This window comes from Nothobranchius furzeri, chromosome 11 (genome assembly GCF_043380555.1).
Source record: "Nothobranchius furzeri strain GRZ-AD chromosome 11, NfurGRZ-RIMD1, whole genome shotgun sequence".
NCBI lineage: Eukaryota > Metazoa > Chordata > Actinopteri > Cyprinodontiformes > Nothobranchiidae > Nothobranchius > Nothobranchius furzeri.
The window spans coordinates 68,018,208-68,043,147 of record NC_091751.1 but is presented as its reverse complement, the minus strand read 5'-3'; the positions used below and the strand labels follow the sequence as shown (position 1 = coordinate 68,043,147).

Below are 24,940 nucleotides of genomic sequence, written 5' to 3'. Positions count from 1 at the left end.
GTCAGATCATGGAGCGTCTTCTACGGCGTGCTTCAGCGATTAAACTTGTGTTGCACAACCCAGAGCCTTTCAAATCTCCTCAGGAAGGAGTGAATTTCGGACGGACAAAGATCCTGGGCTTACAGGGTATCTGCAGGTTTAAGGGAGCCAAATTTAAGACTTTTTAAGACCTTTTTTAAGGCCACTTTGACCAAATTTAAGCTATTTTTTTAAATTAAATTTAAGTTATAATTTCCAGCTATTGCCTGGAACCGGTGCTAACCACATCGTGAACGTGGGATTAGCCATCCAGTTACCATTAATGTTGCACTTCCCCATGGCGCAAGCTCCCACTAGCATGCGCCTCTAAAAATAGCCCCCTTTCACAACCAACCGTACGTGTACAGTTCCGCTTACGCCAATATCATACACAAAAAATCCTGAAATAGAAATTCACAAAAATTTTATAGAAATAAAATAATCTTGTTTATTGGGTCTTTGGTAATTTACGACCTTTGGAAACTGTATTTAAGGATTATTTGTCATTTTTAAGGATTTTTAAGGCCTTAAATTTGGAAAAGCAAATTTAAGACTTTTTAAGACTTTTTAAGGACCCGCGGATACCCTGGCTTAGCACTGATTAATGATAGTTTTTATGAAACATATAAAATTTCACATTATGACTACCCAAAAGCAGACAGAGAAGCACTAGATTATGCTTTTGGACCGACACGATGATATAATCAATGTATTTTAAGCTTCCACACAGCACTGTAAAAAAACATCCTCTCTGGGACTTTACATTTTGGTTTGAGCCATGTTTATACAGTAATCCTCATATTTATCCACATAATTAGAAACTTAAAATATAAAAAAATGCTAAATTCCAATTAGGCAAAACAGAAATAGAAAGTTAGAAAGCCTTGCTGTAATTTTTAAAACAACTGAACGTGCTGCTGCAAATGTCACATTTTGTAGGAGGTGTGGACCCAGATGCAGTTACCCAGAACCACACAGAGAGCGAGTTGCTGCCAAAAATAAATAATCCTTTATTGTTAAGGGGAGTTGCAGTGAAATCCAAAAAGCTCTGAAAAACCAAAGAGAGTCAACACAGGATAAAAAACTCACAGGAACCAAAATCAAGATAACCAGGCGGCAACAACAAAGCCAACAAAACACAACAAACAGAGAGACAAGACCAAGCTGGTCCTAATGTTCATATGAGTAAGAACAGGGTCGTGCAGAGACCTTTGACGGGGCGGGTGCTCAAAGTACAAAAAGGGCACTTATAGAGCAAAACTTTGAAACAGCTTCACGATCCAACAAGTTTGAAAATTTAGATAATGAGACCCTTGAGTTCAAACAACATAATAAACTAGGAAAAGTATATCAATTAGAGTCATTAACTGAAGTAAATGTTAGTTAATAAATAATTGTTTTAGTTTTTAAAGCTGACTTATATCTAGATATGTTACAACCACATTTCCAACACTGAGTCCTGTTCTGATACCAGGTGGTAAAAAAGGAGAAAGAAGTTGTCCTTCTTTGAACATTTTCTGAACAGGTAAACAAAACTGCTCTGTGTTTTAAAAAAGAACTACAGCATGGAAGTTGTCCTTCTGTCTGTTTGTTTATTTGTTATTTTCGATTGCTAAAAGTCAAAAAGCAAAAATGAGGCACAATTTTCACAACCTCTACTTCTGTTCCCAATCGCTTGACTCAATTTATCACTACTTAAGATTTCCATATTAGAACTCTGATTTTCCTCCTTTACACTCTGATGTCAGTTTCACATTACCTTGCTGTCAAAACACACACACAATTTTCAGGTTTACACACACTTCTCACATAAATTCTCAAAGCTTCGATCAACAACACACAAATATTGAAATCTCTAAACTTTCGGGTCTGGCGAGCAATTTGCAATCAGGGACTGCAGCATAAAAGTACGTTTCCACAAGGCTACCCAGGTGTATGAGTGGTGTCAGGACCACCCACGGTTTTCCGTTTTATACCTTCCACCTTATTCCCCCTTCCTCAATCCCACTGAGGAGTTTTTCTCAGCCTGAAGGTGGAAGGTGTACGAAAGGAATCCACAGAGTCAGGTCCCACTGCTTCAAGCCATGGAGGAGGCTTGTAGAGATGTGGCCTTTGAGGCCTGTCAGGGCTTCATGAGGCACTCGAGGCGGTACTTCCAGAGCTGTTTGGACCAGGAGGATATCGCCTGTGATGTTGATGAGGCCCTCTGGCCAGACAGAGACCGGCGGCATGATGCCCCATGATTATGCTTGGGGTCGGGGTGGTTTGGGGGTGGGGGGTAACTGTAAAAATAAAATGTTTTGTCTCAAAATTTGTGTGTGTGTGTGTGTGTGGGGGGGGGGGGGGGGGGGGGGGACTGTAAAAATGAAATGTGTCTAATGTTTGTCTCAGAGAAAAGTGGGCACTGTCATGCATTCAGTGTGTAATTCATTGTGTTCCATTTAGACAATTGTGTTTTCAGTTTTGCTCTTCAATGTTACGATATGTGGTGGCAGGGTTTTGTTGCAAAGGGAAGCCACGGTTTAGGAATTTGTGTGTTATGTTTGGGGTTTTGTGTGTGCAGTTTTGAAAGAAACGTTTTAGCAATCGAAAAAAACTGTAAGATCCCCATTAGCTGCTGACATACAGCCTCTATTCTTCCTGGGGTCTCATCTCATACAGTCATTACATTATATATATATATATATATATATATATATATATATATATATATATATATATATATATACACATTTTGTGCACATCATTCATACAAGACCATACACACACACACACACACACACACACACACACACACACACACACACACACACACCCAACTAATTTCAACATAATATTGCAGTGTAGAAAAATCACAATTCAATTCTCAAAAGCCCAAACATAACAAAAGACATTCTTAAAATTTAAAATACAGCTCACTTCAGAAGATGTTCAGCTTGAAATGATCTTTGGGAAAATAAAAATATTTGGAGTTTTTTCTGAAAACGTTTTTTATCAACTTCCCTCAACAGAAATCCTGGTAGTGCATTCCATAGCACCATGATAGACCACAGTTTTCTGCATTTGATTTGTTCTGCACGTAGGTAAAACACATCGTCCATGCATACTTTGGCTTGTGGAATAATCATGTTTATCCGCAAAAAAAGACAAGGTGGAATAAATTATATTTGGAGTTTTTGTCGTAATGATATTTCTAATAAACATTGTTAATGTAAACTCCAATCTCTCTCTTACTTTTAGCCAGGACAACTTATTGTGTGACAGATTTACTCTGGTTCTTGTTTTGTGCAATTTGTAACTTGTCTAGACAGTTTTCATTGGTTCCATGTTGTTGTTCCTTTTTTAAAACACAGAAACGGTTTTGTTACCTGTTGACACTACGTTTCGCCGACGGCTGCCGGCTTCTTCAGGCTGACGCTGATGGTGGCGCGTCCCTTCCTTCTCCGTTTATCTGCGGGCAGCAGAGGACGTTGTCGCCCTCTACTGCCCGCTGTCCCCTCTCCGACGATGCAGTCCCATGCGTGGTCCAGCGTGTAAACTCCGTCGTCCCTGTTCATGGTCTCACATCCACGTCTCCTTATCTCGATTGCTTCCTTGATCCATCTGTTGTATTTTTGTTGTTCAGTGGTTATGATCCGTGTGTTGTCCCAGTCCATAATACGGGCAGTAGAGGGCGACAACGTCCTCTGCTGCCCGCAGATAAACGGAGAAGGAAAGGGCGCGCCACCATCAGCGTCAGCCTGAAGAAGCCGACAGCCGTCGGCGAAACGTAGCGTCAAAAGGGAACAAAACCGTTTCTGTGTTTTAAAAAAAGAACGACAACATGGAATTAGAACGACACAGCAAGAACACATCTAAGATGTTCAAGAATTTTCATTGGTGTTGGACCAAACCACAGAGGCATAATCTAAGTGTGAAAGCACCAGTGACTGAACTAGTTTCTTAATTAAGTGAAATGGAATGAATTTCCTACAACGTCTGATAATAGCCATACTTCTTCCCATTTTTTTCAACAGGTAGTTAATCTGATTCGCCCAGGATAGTTTATTATCAACAATAACACCCAATAACTTAAACTCATCAACCTGTTCAATAATAGTACCATCTAAGGTCAAGCTTAAGAGTGGATTCGTTTTTAAAAGTGTCTAGATCCTATGACCATATATTTAGTCTTATTTGTGTTTATTATCAAATTGTTTGCTGTGATCCATCTATTAACCGATTTTAGTTCATTATTTAGAACAGTATTAAGTTGTAATACTGTTTTCGCTGCTGCGTATAATGTAATATCATCTGCATAAATTGCCATTGTGGCACGATTCAACACCATAGGCAAGTCATTCATAAAAATGGAAAACAATAAAGGTCCTAAACAACTACCTTGGGGCACTCCACAACACATCATTTCAGTCTCAGAGTAGCTGCCATTAAAATAAACTGTATTCTCTCTATCACAGAGTCTGTATTTGTCATTTGGTTATTTTAGCCTTAAAAGGTCACTCATTCAGGAAGTACATTTAACAGTATTCAAGATAATTTATTGTTATTTCACAAGTGTACAACCAACCTGACTTTGTGCTCACTAAAGACAGCTAAGAGGTAGTAAAACAAAACACAGGAAGTTATCCATTCTGATCTACAGCTACGTATGTTAGCTGAGATCTTTTTCCTGTTAGTAGAAAATTCTTGATCCCATTCCATGACCTCACTGAACTTAACACTAAACATGAGAGCTCTGCTACCAACCTAACAACAACACCCTTTACACAAAGGCACCATCATCACATATGTGGCAGGAGTCTCAGAGAAACGTAGAAGAATCTTCTCCAAACACAACATCCCGGTAAACTTTAAACCCAACAACACCCTCAGACAGAACCTGGTCCGTCCAAAAGACAAAACACCCAAACAGAAGCTCAGTGGAGTCGTTTATGCAGTCCAATGTAGTGAGGACTGTCCAGACCTCTACATCGGGGAAACTAAACAACAATTACACAAGAGAATGGCACAACACAGGAGAGCTCTTCAGGTCAAGAATCTGCAGTCCACACTCACCTGAAGGACAAGGGACACACCTTTGAAGATGACAAAGTCCACATTCTGGACAGAGAAGATAGATGGGGAGAGGAGTAAAAGAAGCTATCTTTGTCAAACATGGAAACCTCACTTTAAATAGGGGAGGGGCTTAGATTATACCTTTCCAGTACCTATAATGCAGCTTTGAATGTAATTCCTATGCAGTTTCAGTCTAGGTCACACCTTCAGCTGCATCTAATCAATACGACTCCCTCTCAATAGAGACTAACGACTCATCAGGATATGGAGAGGCCGGGTACTCAGAGTAGTTTCTGCTCTTTAAATAACAACAAACAGCTGCAGCTTGTAAGCCTGACTCTCCCATATTCCAGTCAGAATTGATAAAGCTCCTCGCATGGACGTCACTAGGATTGAGATATGGGGGGGCTTAGCCCCAGGATCTTGACCTTGAACATTTTTTGTCACGCCCTGCAAAAACTTTGTCAATTAATTCATTATATGAAGAACATTTAACAAAACCTATTATTTTATCACTTTCTTTTCCTTTCCTACCTTTGTGCATTTTCTCTCTTCTTTTTTTTATAAAAAATAACACTTAATCAGTTAATTAGTGGGGTCTATGTTGAAGAAAGATTTTATGTAAGTCCATTAAAAATTAGATATGTTATATTTCCAAATAAAGCTATTCATTTCAGTCTACTGCACTTAACAGGGGGAAATGTTGTAGTCATTTATTTAATTTGTTTAATTACAACTTGTTTAATTATAAATGTTACTGAAATGTGACAATAAAGAACAAATGAATAATTTTCAAACTTTTATTCTGCCAAATGAGTGTGCAGTTGACAGTTTTAATATATGAATAACACTGCTATGATATGGAATAAAGGAGTATGTAATTAACTATTACAAGACAAAATAACAGTATATATAAAAATATCCAGCAAGTAGTAGAACTTATAATACAGAAAGTCAACTATACAGATACAACTTGACATAAGGTTGCAGGTCAGATGATAATTATAGTTATTTTTTTCTCAAAGTCTCTTACCTGTTCACTCCTAAATAGAAAACTGTTCAATTTTGCTTGGGAACTTTGTGCTCAGGTAAATGCTCATAATGGTGCGCTCGCCCCTGTTTTCGCTGTAGATCACTGACCTTGACCATGCAGATCTCCTCAGCATCAACCACCTGGTCTCTCTCCTGTTCCTCACTCACTCTCTTAAAAATCTTCGTATATCCATCTAGCCAACAAATTGAAAAACATTTTCAATTTCTAATGCCAGAACAAATGCTACTATGCCATTTAGTTTTCACACAATAATTGAAACAGCCATTGGTGGATAAATGGGACAGAATATGGACAACTGTTAGCCTAATATAGCCTATGCTTGGTTGCTCATGATGATGGCATTTTCCATAACGTCACATCGAGCTGCCAAAATTTATGTTAAAGTTAGATGAGTACAACATCTCCTTTCTTTACCATAGGTAAACATAGGAAATATTAAGCAACTGACAACCCACATGGAAAGAAGTCATATAAACATATAGGTTTTAATATATGTTTTGATGTAGCTTTTGAATATATGTGACATATATAAAATTGGCTGTTTACTATATTATAGATACATATATGTACCTATAATATATTATATATATATATATATATATATATATATATATATATATATATATATATATTATAGAAAAAATATATAATATAGAAAAATGGTCAATAATATACACATTCAGCCATATTCTGATTCAGGTTTTTAGTGTGGAGTGATTTTTGTGCCACCAACTGGAGCGTGCAGTGATCAATCTGCAAGAGTAACACCTGCTCTGCAGTCATATGCAGCCCTCTCTCTGCATGCTCAACTCCGTCTCTGCCTGCACAAATCTCCCTGTTGTTGCTCAATTTGCAATTTACAAAGCAATGTAGCCTCTCCATCAGCCAATCAGACAGCTCTCCATTATGCAATCAAAGCATTTCCAGGAAATACTGCCAGGAAAATTGCACTTTTTTCAGATAAAGAGGACTTTATATAATTATATTTAATTAGGTTGATTAACCCTCCTCTTTTCCTGGGACATTTCCACTGTTCACTTCCTTTTACACATCAAGGGATCATTTATGTCTGACCAAACAGAGAAGAAACACTTTATATGTTGAAATTAAAAGTCCTCTTTAACTGAAAAGAGTGCAATTTAACAGTTTTAGGAATGGGCAATGTGTCTTTTCTGGAAGTCAAATATGGTCACCCTAATCATGACACATGAATTACAACAAAGTATTTTGCAGGCAGTGGATGGTGACTGGTAGCTAACCAGCAGCAGAAAGCAGTTTAATAAGCTGTTAAATGGGTGTTTTTCTGTAAAGCAGTATTTCCTGACATGCTTTGATTGGATAAAACAGAGCTGTCTGTGACTGACTGTTGGAGAGGCTACTTGTTGAAAGAAGGGAGAGATTTGCATGCGCAGAGACAGAGTTGAGCCCACAGAGTGGGCTGCAGCTGCTGCACACAAGCGCAGAGCAGGTTCTGTTTGTGCAGACTCATTACTGTACACTCAAGTTGGTGGCACTAAGTCACTCAATGAACGGGCTGGCTCGTTAATCACGTCACTTCAGGGGAGTTTTCCGACCATTTTACTTGACATCAAAGCTTTTCATTAAGGTTTGCGGCATGTAAACATGCTAGCAGAGTTAGCGTTAGCATGTCGGTGCGGTAGCATTTTCCTCTCTCTGAAGTCTGAACTATAACCTTGAAATGTTAACGGTGTGCTGCTGTTGCTGTCTTACCCTAATGTGATGTTGAGTGACTTACATGAGCGCTAAGCAGGGTTTGCTCATCGATATATAGGTTTTGCTGTATCGACCCGCCCCCTGACTTGTCAACAAAGCTGTCGGGGTTAAGGAAGTGGAGGAAGTCCTTTCTTGATACTTCCTGTGTGCGACGGTGTAGTTCTATATTCATTAATTATTATTTCTGTTTCAGACTAAAAAAACTCATGTACCAGCTACACGTGTCGTGATTGTGTTGAGCATATAGATGTGAACAAATAAAAAAAAGTTAACTGAAAAAAATAAAATAACCAAAATGATACGGGGGGCTTGTGGTCAGCGACACTGACCATTGCCCCTGAGAGCATGGTTCCCTGATTAGTTTAAAACTTGGTCATTTATCCTCTGCCATCAAGACAAACTTAAGAAATTTGGGTGTTATTTTTGACCAATCAATGTCTCTTGAAGGTCACTCAAAAACGTTGGTCTGAAACTTTTATCATTTAAGAAATGTCTCTAAACTGCGAAGGTTGGTGTCAAAACATGAACTTGAAATGGTTCTGCATGCCTTTATCTCCTCCCAACTAGATTACTGTAACACACTCTTCACATGTTTTAACAAAAAAGCCCTTGACCGCCTTCAGTTGGACCTGAACTCTGCAGCGAGGCTCCTAACTGGAGCAAACAGAAGAGCACACATCACTCCTATTCTAACGTCTCTGCACTGTTTAGAGCTAATTTTAGAGTCCTGACTATAACTTTCAATGCTCTACGTGGTCGAGCTCCTCCCTATATTACTGAACTGTTAAAGCCTTATTCTCCAACCCGAGCCCTCAGGTCCACACACCAGAACCTTCTGGAAGTTCCAAAGACCAGTGTAGCGGAATATAGTTGATATATTCTTTACACTTTTATTTCGTCCAGAGATTAATCTATGAACTGGGCCCTTATAATCAGAAGAGGTTGTTTTTACTTCAGGGAGTTTTATTCAAACACTTTGTATTGACTTAGAGACAAGAAAAGAGAGAGTTGGGATCGTTTAAGAATCTTTAGTTTCTATAATTATAAATTCAAACAATCATCAGGACTAACTCTATATGATGGATGCATATGGATTTGAATGTTGAAGTGTTGGTGTGTGTGTGTGCGTGTGTCAGTTCAGAATCTCGAGCTGATGCAGGCGAGTCTGGTGTAAGATGTTTTGACTATGCACCACGAGGGCTTCAGGAGGAAGAGACATGAAACGCCATCTGCCGAATCTACGTATTGTGTAGGAGACTCCCGTGGTCAGATCAGGAATGTCAGGTCCTCGGACCTTCCTTGGTACTGGAACTGATGAAACAGTGTTGCAGCACGACAAAACCCGTCTACTGATAGCTCCCGGTAGCAGCGGCAGGTGTCAGCGCGTTCAGCTTTTATTTTGAAGGAGCCGTCGTCTTGTTGATAAACGACAGAATTTTCCAGCTTGACAGTTCTCAGCTTAGAAGTAGAAAATGCAGCTGGCCAGTCTGCAATTCACTTAGCGATGATGTTTTGAGAGCTGTTGTTGAATCTCTGATGGAGCTCAGATGAAACTCAGATGGAGCTGAAGTTAAAATGGCGTTGCTCTGTTTTATTAAACTCAGTTGTTTATAATTCTTAGCCAATCGGAGTGGACAGATTAAATAAACACTACAGAACTCTGCCCCGCAACAGACCGGAGGTTCTAATTGGAATGAGCGAACAATGTGTCCTGTGTTTACCTTATGTGAATCAGAGTGTCTGGCATAGTCAGTCCTGTTATTCAATAAACACATAAATCATTACATTGATTTCACAGATCAGTCACCTGATTATGATTGACTAACAGTTGATTTGATTAGCTTTATTAGAAATAAAGTTCTTTGATTAATTAATGAAAAGCGTTCTTCGTCCTTCTTCTGTCTTCTTTCCTGGAATGTAAACACCAAAAGCAAGCACACGACCGTGGCGATTCATGCACACTGTTACTGTGGAAAAGGCAGCTGTTAAGGGCAGAAAATAGCATCTTCATAACGCTACACAAGATATAAAAGTCGAGGTGATCGCTCCTTCCAGACTGTTGCACCCCGACTCTGGAATGATCTTCCTTTATCCTTACGCAGCATTGACAGTCTGGACACTTTAAAAAAAAAACAGCTAAATACCCTTTCATTTAAAGCTGCTTTGACCAAAATCTTTTATTTTCTTATTTTTAACTCAAATTTTAATCTTTCATCTGTTTATGAAGTTTTATAATTTTATGACTTTATTTTTTTTATGTTAATCTATTTCTGCTTTGAGATCATTATGATCCTAAGACTTTATTTTATTTTGATCTATGTGAAGCACTTTGTGATTCCATGTCTGTAATAAGTGCTATATAAATAAAATGTACTTACTTACTACTTGCTTTGTGGTAGTGCACACGGAACTGGAAGTCTGAGAGTGAGCCAGGAGTGGTTAGAGTCACTGAAGCACGGCCGGGCACAGCTGAGATGCAAGTGTTAAAGGATTCATACTCCGGCAATGAAGGAGAGGGGGCAGATTGAAAGGAGATGGTGAGCGTTTTGATGGTGACTGAGTTCACGAACATGAGAGCTGAAAGCTTAAATAAAGATGTTGAAGGCAAAGCTGCGTGGTTTGAATGGTGTATGAACCGGGTGCAGCTGGTTATTGCTACAGACGTTGCTAGAAAAATGACAACATTGAAACAAATGACTGCAAAAGTTTTTCTGTTCAACAGAGCTTTCAATGGTTTATGAGACTCTCTGCCCTGCCTGCGACAGCTAAATCAAAAGCATTCCAGTCTTTATGTAAAAGAAACTCCTTCACGTCTGTTTTTAATAGAAATAAAAAGGCATTCCTTTGGTGAAATAGTCCTTCACAAATGAAATGTATTAAAGTTGTCTCATTTTGTCTTGTTCAGGGCACTTGAGTCTCTCTTCTGGTTTTGTTGATTTGTTTTTATTTCCAGAAATTCGTCTACCTAGCGTCCAGCTGCCCCAACAGGAGGCTGGCTTCAGTCTGACTGAGGAGTCTTTTAATTGGAGACGTGTCTCCTAAAAAGGGGTTGATTTGTCATTCATAACAGAACATCATATTCTGCTCATTAACTTTGCAAATAGTGTTAAATGCATAATTTGCCTGCAGCAGACCTCTTCTCATCAGTTCACCATAACATAACCCCACATCTGTGTTCACGGAGCACAACGTGGACAGAACTGTAAGGGCCTTCAACTGTTTTGCTTGCAGCACATCTCTCTGCAGAGTAAAAGGTTTGTTGGCTCTCTGTTAGGCCTAGTTCACACGGCAGGTTTTTACCACATCATCTGCAAAAAGCAGAGACCTGATCCTTAGGCCACCAAAACGGATCCCCTCAACACCTTGGCTGCACCTAGAAATCCTGTCCAGAAAAGTTATGAACAAAATTGGTGACAACGGGCAGCCTTGGTGGAGTTCAACTCTCACCGGAAACGAGCCTGACTTACTGCAGACTAAGCACTGATACCGGTCATACAGGGACCTAACAGCCCGTATCAAAGGTCCTGGTACCCCATACTCCCGGAATACCACCCACAGGGCCCCCCGGGGGATGCGTTTGAACGCCTTCTCCAAATCCACAAAACACATGTAGATTGGTTGGTCCAAGACAAGAGGCCACAGATCCGATGAAATGACTACAAAATCAATCATCAAACAGAAATACTCCAGGTCTAACTGTCGTTGCCCACGTTAGCGTTACAGTCCCCCAGCAGAAAGAGGGAGTCACTTGAAGGAACACTCTCCAGCAACCCCTCCAAGGACTCCAAAAAGGGTGGGTAGTCTGAGCAACAGTTTGGTGCACGAGCACAAACCACAGTCAGGACCCGTCCCCCCACATGAAGGCGGAGGGAGGCTACCCTCTCATTTACCCGGGTACAGGCACCAAGATCGGGGCAACAAGTATGCCCACCCCTGCTCGGCTCCTCTCAATGGGAGCAACTCCAGAGTGGTAGAAAGTCCAACCCCTCTCAAGGAAACTGGTTCCGGAGCCAGAGCCATGCGTTTAGGTGAGTCCAATCTAGCCGGGACCTCTGAGCCTCACCCACTAACTTAGACTCTTTCCTGACATGAGAGATGACATTCCACGTACCAAGAGCCAGCTTTTGTACCCAAGGATCAGACCGCCATGGTCCCTGCCTTTGGCTATCACCTGAACATGACAATAAATAAAAAAATCCAACACTATGCCCTACAGCGGGGGTAGACAACTCTCTTCCCAAGAGCCAGTATCCAGCATGTTTTAGTTGTGTCCCTGCTTAAACACACCTGATTTGAATCAGCAGGTGATTAACAGGCTTCTGCAGAGTTTAAAGGTGTGGACCACTGAAAACTTTAGGTTACTGTCATAACCCCAGTTCTCTAAGTAACATAAGTGAGATGTCTCAATATGGGATACGCCCCTCTGCGGATTCCTCAGAAGCACTTATCTCAATATGCCAATCCTGATTGGCCAGTGACCATGACGTACGCGTCAACTGCCACTATAAGTAGCAAGCGTCCCAGCGCACGCACCATTCAAGATAAACACCTCTTCTCGCTTCGCCCAGCAAGAAGGGTTGGACATCTCACTCATGTTACTCAGAGAACCGGGGTTACGACAGTAACCTAAAGTTCTCTTTCTTAACACTCGTTTTGATGTCTCACTATGGGATATGGAGACTCCCGTATTGCCAGACAGCTTATCCAGTGTAATGAGTTAACTTACATGTTTTTTAATGAGCCATAAGACATAAGATTCCATAGTAAATATGAAATCTACCTTGTGGATCTGTGGGTACTTTTCTAACCAGAATATTGGAACTTTTTATTGCAGGGATTATGTAACAGCTTCGTATTCACTCAGTGACAACAGAAGAGAGAGTCAGGTTTTAAAAGTTTAAAGATTTATTACTAAACAAATTAAAACTAGACTAACTTTAACACTAAATGTATGGTGTTACTAAGGCGAATGAGACGGAGAATGGTGTGATGTGGAATGTTGTTCAGAACCAGCAAATCCGAAGAAATGATTAGTTCTGGTGGGAATGAAGGTGATGTCTTGAGCTAAGCTTTGATTAGGAGATTCATAAACACATTCGACACCATGTTGTCGCTCCACACAAACCCTTAGAATGAGACCTCCGTAAAGATCCAGAATGCCAGGTCCTCGAACCCCTCTTTCGGTACCGGAGCCGATGAAACAGCATCAGAGTACGACAGACTAGTCTTTGGATTGTCTCCAGGTAAAAAGCGACAGTTGGTTAAAAGCGTCAGATGAACCCAGAAGGTCAGTGAGTTCAGCTTTTATTCTGAAAGGAACTGTTGCAGCAGGTGGAACGGCAATAGGTTTATCCAGCTTGTCGTTGGTTCTTTCGGCTGAAGAGGAGAGTTACGGATTGGTCACTCTGTCAACTTCTCTCGAACGCTTTGAACTGGCGTTAAAGATGACGTGGGCATAGTTTTATACTCTGGATGTTTTGGTTTATGGTCGAATGAAAAAATGACAGATTTACCAAACACCACCAAAACCACGCCTCTATCAGATGTGGCAGATTCTGATTGGATCAGTAAAAGCAATGTGTCATGTCTTAACGCTACGTGAGATCAGTCCTAGTGGAAACATTTAAAGTCATATTACTCATTATATTCTATAGGATTATAATAAAGAAATTAATATTTTGATTTCACAGATTGGTCACATCTTATTATTGACTAACACAGGGGTGTCAAACTCATTTTAGCTCAGGGGCCACATTGAGGGAAATCTAGTCCCAAGTGGGCCGGACCGGTAAATAAAAAAAAACTTCAGATTGTTTTCTTTGTTTTAATACAATCAATATAAAGCAAGGCTGGAGCCTGAGGACAGTGTAGTACAAGTACAACGCCTGAAGTGTACTTGAAAATTTGAAAAAAATAAATAAATAAATCAACAAATTAAAAAAACATTCCTTAGTGATTCAAAGAGCTTACAGATCACATGGCAAGATCAGTTTCATGCAGCACTTAAAATATATTCGACTCACTTTACTTTACATCTTTTAGCTTTCACCAGAACATCAATATCAGAAGTCACATCCTGAGTGACAGCCAACTTCAGGATGTGATTCAAGTTCTTGTGTGAGTCTTGAGCGCAGCTTTGTTTTATTTATACTCATTACAGAGAAAACTTGCTCACAATGATAAGTTTATTTTCACTCTACATTGTAAAGTATGAAAATAAAGTTTACACAACCACCTCGGCCCGCAAGCGATTAAATCCGGCCCGCGGGCCGCATATTTGACACCCCTGGACTAACACTTTGTTTGATTAGCTTTATTAAAATAGAGTTCTTTGATTTATAAAAAGGAGAGAGTCCTTTTCTTCTTTCTTCTCTTGGGCTGGAAAAGAAGCCGTTTAGAGCAAATGCATGAGGCCTTGAGGCCATATCTCATGCAGATTAGTTCTGTGTCAGAGGAGAGGGGAAAATGACTTTTAGGTGGAAAACAGTCATTTCATTCCGTTACACCAGCGATCACCAACCTACAGTGGTACGTCTTGGCCCGCTGAGGACCCCACACCCTGAATCGTGTGGGTCATTGCAGGGACCGAAACGTCAAGCTTATAGAAGCGTGCAAATGCAAGTGGAGAAGCCCAACTTGCTGCAGCACAAATCTCCTGGATGGACAGCCCCCGAAAAAGGGTGCAGGAAGCAGACAGGCCCCTAGTAGAATGGGCCCTCAGCCCTACAGGTGCCTGAATGCCCTGACAGGAGTAAGCCAGAGAAATAGCCTCCACAATCCAGTGGAAAAGCCGCTGCTTTATGTTTATGTTTATGTGCTTAGCAGACGCTTTTACCCAAAGCGACTTACAATTATTATTTTTTTTTAACCTATAGGGCATGTTGTGATCTGTGGGGGAAACCGGAGTACCCAGAGAAAACCCACGCATGCATGGGGAGAACATGCAACTCCACGCAGAAAGGCGAGTTTTGAACCTGCGACCTTCGTGCTGCGAGGCAACAGTGCTAACCACTGCGCCACCATGCAGCCCCTTTGCAGCCGCTTTGTGACGGGCTTCCCCTTACAAGGTCCACCCCATGACACAAAAAGCTGGTCCCTCCTGCGAAGGTTCCCTGTCCGATTAACATACTCCTTGAGTGTGCGAATCGGACACAGCTTGTGCAACCGCTCCTCCTCAGAAGAGGAGAAGGGCGAAGGAAATCCTGGATCAGTGCCGAGTCCTCTTTCTGCTGTGCAAAAAGTTTATCCAGGATGGGAAGAGGGCTGTCGTCTCGGTGGATAAGCTTTACGTGGACAATAAACTTTACAAGGAGCGAAGAGTGACCGACTGGCTGTATTAGCCCAACATCAGGTCAGACATTTACTATTCTTATCAGGATTAACTGGGTTGAATCACGTTGGGATTAAACAGCTGCTAAATCCGTTTTCTAGATGATGAGATCACCTGTTCATCACCACCTCACACCCCTATCATCTTTTCTTAGTTCTTTCTTCTTTTTTAACCTGTATAATTCTTTCCTTTCCTCTCTTTACCTGCTTCTGTACCTTTACACCTGTATGGCACAACCACGCAACTTTCCAACACTGCGTCAGACTCGGCACACACGTACACACACACACACACACACACACACACACACACACACACACACACACACACACACACACACACACACACACACACACACACACACACATTAAATTCACAGCACAATATCATAATTTATGGATCAAATAATACAACCACAAACACTGTTATATCTTTATTATTATTTTTATTGTTATTTAATTTTCTGTTATTTATTAACATACTATTGTATACAATTAGATTCTTATTCTATCTTATTCACATGAAGGTGTCCTGTTTTAGCTACTCACACACACATCTATGGGTGAACTAAAGTTTGTCTCATGGAATGTACATGGAGCTGGCTCCATAGAGAAAAGAATAAAGATTTTTGATCAGCTAAAGAGAGTGCAAGCAGACACAATATTATTACCAGAGACCTGCCACATAGATCTGCCACATCTGCAGATGAACTTAACACCTGACTTTCCTAGCATGTTCTCTTCCTGCTATAACTCTAGGCAAAGAGGTGAACATCAATTTCACAGTATTGGACACAATCTCTGATCCAGAGGGTAGATTTATAATGTTAAAAATATCTGTACAGAATCAAAGCTTATGTATTGTCAGCATATACTGTCCAAATATTGATGACCCTTTATTCTTTCATAATTTTTTCTCTGTACTCTCCGAACACTTGGACTGTCCACTTATACTTGGAGGCGATTTAAATTTTTGGATGAACTCTTTAACAGACAGGCTCAGTACAGCTGGGACTCAGCGCAATTGGCAATCCACTAATATAGTTAAACAGTACATGAGTGATTATGGGCTTTGTGATGCATGGCGATCTCTTTATCCTAACCGTAGAGAGTATACTTTTCTTTCACACGTCCATCACTCTCATTCACATTTGGATTGTTTTCTAGTCAGCAGCTCATTGTTGGCTGACATTTCAGACACTGAGATACACCCCATAGTTGTCAGCGACCATGCTCCGGTTTCTTTAACTCTGGTAATCAAGAAGACAATCCCACCAAGCAAAAACTGGAGGTTTAATACATCAATGCTTAAAGATGAAGGTTTTATAGAATTTTTCAAAAAGGAGTGGGCTTTATATTTAGAACATAATGACCTGCCTGGAACATCAGCATCTGTTCTCTGGGAGGCAGGAAAGGCAGTGATGAGAGGTAAAATAATCTCTTTCTCATCACATAAGAAAAAAAAACTGAAAATAAACGTATTCAGGAGTTAGAGAAAATCATTAACTCTTTAGAGACATCCACAGAAGAAGAGTTAATGAGCAAATTACGTAAAGCTAAATTAGAACTTCATGGAATTATTGACAAAAAGACACAATTTTTAGGACAAAGACTACAAATAGAAAACTTTGAACATAGTAATAAATCAGGTAAATTTTTAGCTCGCCAGTTAAAAATTAATAAAGAGAAAACTACCATATCTGCTGTTAAAGACTAAACCGGGAATATAGTTTATGACCCTGAAAGCATAAACAACACTTTCAGAGACTTTTACCAAACTTTGTACTCACCACAGATAAACCTATCAAATAACGAGATCAATTAGTTTCTTGATAGGATAACACTTCCTAAATTATCAGACAGCCAAGCTACAGTCCACAGTTAACTGGAAGTTCTTATTTGCAACTTTACATAACTGGGGCAGCTCCGCTGACCTTAACCCTCACCCCTCAAGAGCCAGGTCCACAGGGCCAGTCGTTCTGGATGAGGATGGAAGATTGAGCCTCCAGCTTGGGACACTAGGTCCCTGCGAAGCGACAGTTTCCAAGGTTGGCCCTTCAGGAGCTGGAAAATGTCCGCCACCCAATGCATGGCTGGCCAGTATGGGGCCACCAGAATGAGAGTGTGGCGCTGAGTTCATACCCTCAGCAAGGTGGTAGGGTTGTGAGAGATAAACCGATGCGACCGGATATTCTGTTAAACAAGTGAGAGATTTGAGTGCATTGGTAGCAGCCTCCTCAATCGATAGGGAAAATACCTGAACTCATAGATGAATCAATTGTAGAGTCATCGATCGGGTATCGCGAGATTTTGAGTCGGATGGCGGCATCATACGTAGGCCAGGCGCCAGAATCGCTAAAACATCGTGAGAGCTAAAGCTACCCCGCAAACCCAAAGAAGCAGCTACCTCGCTAAACACGATAGCTGCCAGTGATTAGCTGTTAGCTCAAATGACAATACGAAAAATGGAGGAGGCAAAGACCGACAATGTTAGCCTGGGCAAAAGAGGTGATAATACACCGAGACAGATTTTCAACGCACCAGGAAAACAAAAATCCAAGGTGTGGACAGTGTTTGGGTTTTATAAGACGGAGGGGAAACTCGACAGAAGCCATGCTATTTGTAAACTTTGTAGAGCCTCGTTGACCTACTCCGGGAGCACTACAAATCTGGACCAGCATGCAAAGAGAAAACACGGTGAAGAGTACGGTGAGTTCACCGAGCAGAAGCGTGTAGGAACCAGTGGCAAACAGGCAAGGATGGAGAACGCCATTCCTACTTTTTTCCAGCGATTTGGTGAAAACTCAGCATGCGCTAGGGAAATCACGGCATCAATTACACGTTTTATTGCAAAAGGATTATGTCCTTACAATATTGTCGAGTGGGAAGGATTTCAAGATTTGGTACATACATTAGAGCCCAAATATAAGATACCGTCCCGAAATCATATCACCAACACGTGTATGCCAGCGCTGTATGCCCAGGTTAAGAGCCAAGTTGAAGAAAAACTGGCAAAAGCAGAAAGAGTGGCAATAACTACTGATGCTTGGACGTCATGTGCGATGGAGTCATATGTGACCATCACAGCCCACCACATCGCTCTGGATTGGGAGTCAAAGGGGGCCTTGCCCGAGGAGTAATTCCATGTAGAACCGCCACTGATTACAGTGCATTGTATTAATCTATAATTTGGTATTATTATATTTATTCTGACTACTGTTAATGTTTGTTTGATTTTGTACACAAGCTGTCTTTTATATTTCATTTTTCTAGGCTTTGGCAACAGGGGATCCAGTCCACAGAGACCCACTGCAGACCACTCCATGTCAGACTGAACCTGCCCTTGGAGATCTGGACATCAGGATTGATACCCCCCAGACCCAACATGAGCCAGAAGGTTTAAATATTTTATACCGTGATCAATAATGGGTTGACACTGGTATAAAATCATGCTACAGATCTACAATATTAACATAATACAACAACACATAAAATATGAGAATAGAAAAAGACAACTTTTACATATGTTTACAAGAGTAATTCATTCTGAATGTTGAGGGTCTGACCTCATGAGGAAATTACTATGCAGTGATTTTCTCCAAAATGACTGTGCTTAAATTGCTCTGAAAAGCAAATAATCACATCGGCGCCAAGAAACTTCATTTCCCATGATGCTTTGCACACGGAAGCATTGGGATGATGTCACCGCCTAATACCAGAAACACGTTCTGCGCATGTGCGGGAGGCCGTGGAGCTGTTCCCGCGAACTAAGACCATAAATCTTCAGCAGAGACAAAGAAACCTCGTTCTTTTGCCCAGGATACCTGGCGGTAAGGACACGCTTGTCGAACTCTCCGACAACTTGAGCACGCGGAAGCTCTAAGTGCCCAAGTTGAGCCCACGAAACCGCTGGAAGCCACTCAACTCCATCGGGACCTGACTGGGAACGAGCGGAGCTCCATCCAGCTCTCAGAGACGCTGTAAGTTGTCAAACTCAGCACAAAAGAAACTTCGTTCTCTTTGTGTCCAGCCCGTGGAGAAACACTCGTGGAGCCAAACAACGGAGAAAGCATTAAACCGACGGATGACGCTGAAAACTGCGGAGAAAACGGAGAACCGTCAAATCAAACAGCTGGGACGCCTTGCTGCTCATCTGGTGATCAGAAAACTCATTTTTTCTCTCTCCTTTTCTTCTCCCGTTTCCTCTATAGTCCAGAATAAGCAATAAAACCGCGCTATTGCTTAAAAAGTAGCTTCGTGTTTTCCTCTTTCGCTCCCAATTCGTCCTTCGGGTCATTTTGAAAGAATAAACTGCTTATTGATCATCGCTAATATCTTTAGTCGTCAGCTCTGGCCAGGCTGCCGACTCCTTTTAGATTAAATAATTTACAAGTGACCTTTTGTTGTTTGTTAACTTTTGAAGTGTTTGAGTTAAGTTTTACTGTGATTCTAAGCCACTAAGTGTTCGGGAAAGTAGAAAACTTTACACATCCAGGTCTCCTGTTGAATGCGAGGGGAGGGGAAGAGCCCCACACACACTCACAGCTCACTCCCCCCACCTACTCTGGGGAAACAAAGACCCATTCATCTCACACACACACACACACTCACTCACACACACCACACAAACACCTTGAACATTATTTTGAATATACATCCTTTTATTATATCACATGGTTATTATTCATTTAGGCCACTGTTTATTCATTTGACAAATTGTTAATTAAACGTTATAAAATTCAGATTTTCGTCTCCAGTAGCTTTGTTGTGTCGAAGAGAAGTCTCTGCTCCAAGGATTCTACGAACTTCAAGAAAGACTGATAAGAGTTTTGGATTCAATTTTTCCCCGGTTAAAGGGGAATGGTGCCCCGTATATCTAAGAATATCTTAATTAATTAATAAATCAGTAAATATTTACATATTTACAGAATTTATTGAAGAATCCAAAAGTAAGTTGAAGCTTACTAATTGTTCGCTCCTAATAACCCCAACATTAATTGGTGCAGCCCGCGTGAGGCTTGGATACACAGAGATTTCTATCCGGCACAAACAAACAAATAAATCCAAAGAGCCTGAATTAAAAATAATCAGTTGTTCAGCCTTGAACCAGCAACAGAGTGGTGCTGATTTCGCTGAGCAGGAAGCTGCATCGAACTCTCACCAGTAACTCAGTGCTTCTTTAAAGGTGCAACGTGTAAATTAATTCTGGTTGACCTTTTAGGTTAAAAAATTCAGTTTTTCCTTAAAGGTGCAACGTGTAATTAATTCTGGCTAACCTTTTAGGTTAAAATTCAGTTCTTCCTTAAAGGTGCAAAGTGTAATTAATTCTGGCTAACCTTTTAGGTTAAAATTCAGTTCCTTATTAAAGGTGCAGCGTGTAAGCAATTCTGACTAACCCTTTTAGGCTAAAATTAACTGCTAATTTAGCGACTTTAACTCACAGTGGCTATTATAACTAACTGAAACCTTCACTCAAAGACTGATAACACCCTGTTTGCTAATATTCTGAAGGAATAACTAGCATATTTAACACTGCAAGTGTTGTAAGACGTTGCTACGGCAGCGCACCAGCTTTTGCTAAAATACTGAAAGGAATAGTATTTTAAGCGTCAGTCACGGCAGTCCGTGCAATTTTAAAATGCTAAAACCTGTGCGCACAAAGGTTAATTTAGTGTTTTTCTGCTACAAAGCTAGCAGTTTGCTGCCAAAAGGTGCAGTTTGAGCTATCTGCAGAAGCTCTACTAGGCTATTTTTGGTTCGGTTGTTAAAATGGAGGGACAGAGTAGTGAACTGACCAACTCCCAGCAACCAGGTGGCGCTGCGGCCCACGACTATGAACCTGGCCTACTTTCTGGACAAATATTGTCCAAACTGGTCGCGGTTGCTCGAGAACCCGACTACCCTTCTAGGGATTTCACTGAAGAACAGCGCAGCGACGAGCTAGAAGCTGTAATTGATCAAATAGAAAACCCGGATGGTACAAAACCAATCCAGGTTCACTTAGCTAAGTTAGCCCTGATCCTCTATCAGAGAGAACTCCAACATGATCGAGAGATCATGAAGCTCCAGAGCATGCTAGCTGAAAGGCAGCAAAATGGAAGGCAGAAGGATGACGAGGAGGAAGACAGCACCGATTCTGGGGAAGATGGGGAGAAGACCCCGCCCCCTTCTGCTGATGACAACAGACAGTGGGAAGGGGGGGAACACCGTGACTCTGAGGCTGAGCCAGAGTGCTCTCCCAGTCCACAAAGGGTGCAAGGTGCCGATTGGGGTTATGCACAAGCCCAAGCTGCACCTCAACCATCCACCCATCCTAGCTACTCCGGTATTCGGCATGCCGATAACCAGCTGCATGACCAAGCATCATACGCCAGTCCGTACCCGGACAGAGCGTATTACGCAGAAGCCCCAGTTGAAAGACGCAGGCTGCACTACGCAGACGTGCCCCGGGAGGAGGACCTCCCAAGACACCCACGTGACGTGCCAGCAGCCCGCCACAACATGCCGGACCCCGATTTGGGCCCCAGGAGTCAACATTGGGAGCCCAGAGCACACCAGCGATATCCAGCGCTCTCTGAGACAGACCGTGGGTCAGAGTCAGAGGATGACGCGCCGTACCGTGAGTCAGGGCTCCATGTACGTCAAATTGAATCGCTAGCTAAAGATATAGAACGCTTTGATCCTAACACCGGTGAGTCCAACGTCGACGATTATCTCAGGGAGATAGAACGTTGTCTGCTTGATCTTCCAGCACCCTCTTCAAGGGAAAAGCTCAAGCTAATTTGGAAAACCACATCCAGAACGGTGCACGGTTTCATGGAAACTCTACCATCTGACATTCGAGATCGGTACTCCTCGCTCTGCCGAGCGTTGAGAGATGAATACGCCACGTATGCAGACTCTGCGTCAGCTACAATGGGGGCCTTCTCCATCAAACACGGGAGGAACGAACCCCCCAGAGAGTATTATCGCCGACTCAAAAGTGCATACTTCCAAGGTCGAAACGGCCCTGGGCTCGAGGAAGACCCTGCCTTCAGATCCCTGTTCATTCACAACCTGCACGAGTGTGTTCGCTCCGAAGTCTCAATGTATTGTCGGATGAAAAAACTGACAACTCAGGAGATTAGGAGATACGCTCAACAGGCTTGGGAAGCCGGCGGGAAGCCCCAAAAGCCTGACGCACATCACCGCGTCATGCACCTAGCTCCCGACACCGAGCCGCGTTTGGAGCTCGAAGGAACAGAAGCTCCACCCACTAAGCCAAAATCTGCTAAACCTAGACATGCTAAACCGCAAGAGCAGTCCCAATCTCCTCAACAGGGGAAGGGGGGTGCTGATTGGCTGCCTAGGTCTGGACAATCAGACAGGAAGTGGCCCAACCAAAACCAACGGCAAGCAGGTCGGAACAGTGGAAGGTTTAAGGAGCGCCGCCCACAGGTAGGTCCCGAACACAAGTCCGCAGGTGAGTACTTGACCAAAGCCGACCTCCAGGAGATGTTTCAGCAGTTCCTAGCTAAACAGAAGGAACAGCTGAGATCTGCAGAAGAGACCCCTGCACCAAAGTCTTCTTCTAAGAAGCCAGACCCAGAGCCAACGTCCGCATGACTAGGCGTGGCTCAACCTCCCAGCGTGGCCAGGACCTACCTAATCAGCTGTGGGAACACTACTGGTAGATCACAGGAGTCTCCTGAAATCTACCCCCCAGAGAAACCTGATAATAAATTTCTGAAGTTCCTTGGTGACTTAACAAACCATGATCATGCTCGCCGTTTGTACTGTAGCACCAAGGTAGGTGGATGCATACAGGTTGATGCTCTGCTGGATACCGGCTCAGAAATCACCCTGATGTGCTCCACACTGTTCCATCGCGTGTCTGACACCATGCGGTCGCTCGGGAAACCAGTCCAGGTAGAACCCTGTGACCTCAAAATCACCAGCTACACCCAGACCCGGGAGTGTATCACTCACCGGGCGTGGCTGGACATCACCTTCCAAGACATGACTCTGGTTCACCCGTTTTATGTCTGCCAGCTAGACACTGAACCACTTCTCATTGGTCAGGACCTGCTTGAACGTCTAGCTCCCCTCATTGACTGCCAGAAGGGTCAACTGTGGGCCCAGGTGGACACACCTAAGCCCTGGAACCCGGATAGCAGCCGACCATCCTCCATTCTTGAAGTCAGCCTAAGTGAGCCGCAAAACCCTTGTTCCAAGGTCATGCCCCTCCCTACGGCTCCCACAGACGATGTCCGCCTGCAAAGGCACGAAACCGCTCCTGGAACTCCTCTCTGCACACATTCATCTTTTCTCTGCTCGCTGAAGAACGTCAGCCTGCAGCCATATGCACCACACATAGTTGGTGGTCTTACCATCAACTGCACCCACATCTCAGATGCTCGCCTTGCTCTTTGGTCAGAAAAGTCAGCCATCAGCCAGCAGACGTTTGAACACCTGCGTCAGAAGGACCCCCTTCTGGTCAGTGTGACACGTAGCCATCGGCTCTTGTCACCTACTTGGCCGCAGAGGCTCCTGAAAGCGCCAGAGGTCTGCTCCCTGACTATCCAGCTTGGAGCAAGACAGCTCACACATACATTCAGCATCATACCACAGCTTGATTCACCTGCACTCATTGGAGCAGATCTGCTGGTTCGACTTGGTGCCCAGCTGGACACTTGCAATCAAGTCCTTTGGGCCCGAGCCACACCATCCTCTGAGCCTCGCTCAGAAGGCCCTGAACACTTGCTGTCCGGTCAGACCATTCCACAGGCCTGCCGTGCAGTGGTTGAGGCCAGCACGGTTCTGCCCCCACTGGTCAAAGGAGTGCCTGTTCGTCTGACTCTGATGAAGCATCAGAAGCTGCCAGGCACACAGGCCTTCTTCGAGCCATCACCACACTTCTTGGAGCTCAACTTAGCCATCTGTGGCACGCCACTCTTGGAGCTGAACAATCGTTCTGCCTACTTGTTGGTCGAAAATCCGACCCGGAGTCCTATCCACATGCCGGCAGGAAAGCCCTTGGGCATGCTGATAGATAGCTCATTCCATGATTTCGAACTTTCAGTCCCCGTGATCGGACAACTTCCGTTGTTCTTGAACGACAGACAGGTTGGTGCAGACACATTCAGTACTTTCCCTTCACAAATGATTACCATCAAGCGGCATGAAGCCCTTCCTGAGGAACCCATTTGCAGTGCAACCTTAGATACTGACGGCGGTCAGTGTCTAACGGTTTTTGCAATAAATACTCAACCCTCTGATTCACCGGTTGAAAGCCCGGAACACCAGAGACCCTCCTCCTCTGAACCTTATGACGGCTTCGAGGCCGAAGTCAGCCAGCAGCTTGACAAAGCGGATGCGCTGGAGTCAGAGGAGCAGAGAGCAGCGCTTAGAAGCCTGTTCTATGAGTTTCAGTCCGTCTTATCCAGGGACTCCCTGGACTGTGGACTCACAAACCTGCACACGGTTCGCATTCCGACGAACCCGAATGCCCCTCCTACTTTTGTACGTCAGTACAAGATTCCCCTCGCTGCTTATGAGTCGATCCAGGAGATCCTCGATCAGCTGAAGGAGAAAAACATCATCAGAGAGTGTAACTCCACTTACAACTCTCCCATCTGGCCGGTTCTGAAACCGACTGGGAAATGGCGTCTCACCATAGACTATCGTGCACTGAACAAACAAGTACCTCTCTCCAGGTGGCCTATGATCCATTTAGATCAGGAGCTAGCCAGAGTCAGAGATGCTCGTTTC

At 42.8% G+C, this 24,940-nt stretch overlaps 1 protein-coding gene across 2 annotated transcripts in view; it reads right to left on the bottom strand.

Annotated features, from left to right (window-relative positions):
• The window catches only part of LOC107384472 (protein shisa-like-2A), a 73,843-nt gene that overhangs the window by 1,372 nt on the left and 47,531 nt on the right, over positions 1 to 24,940 (bottom strand). The gene's annotated exons all lie outside the window — the stretch shown is intronic.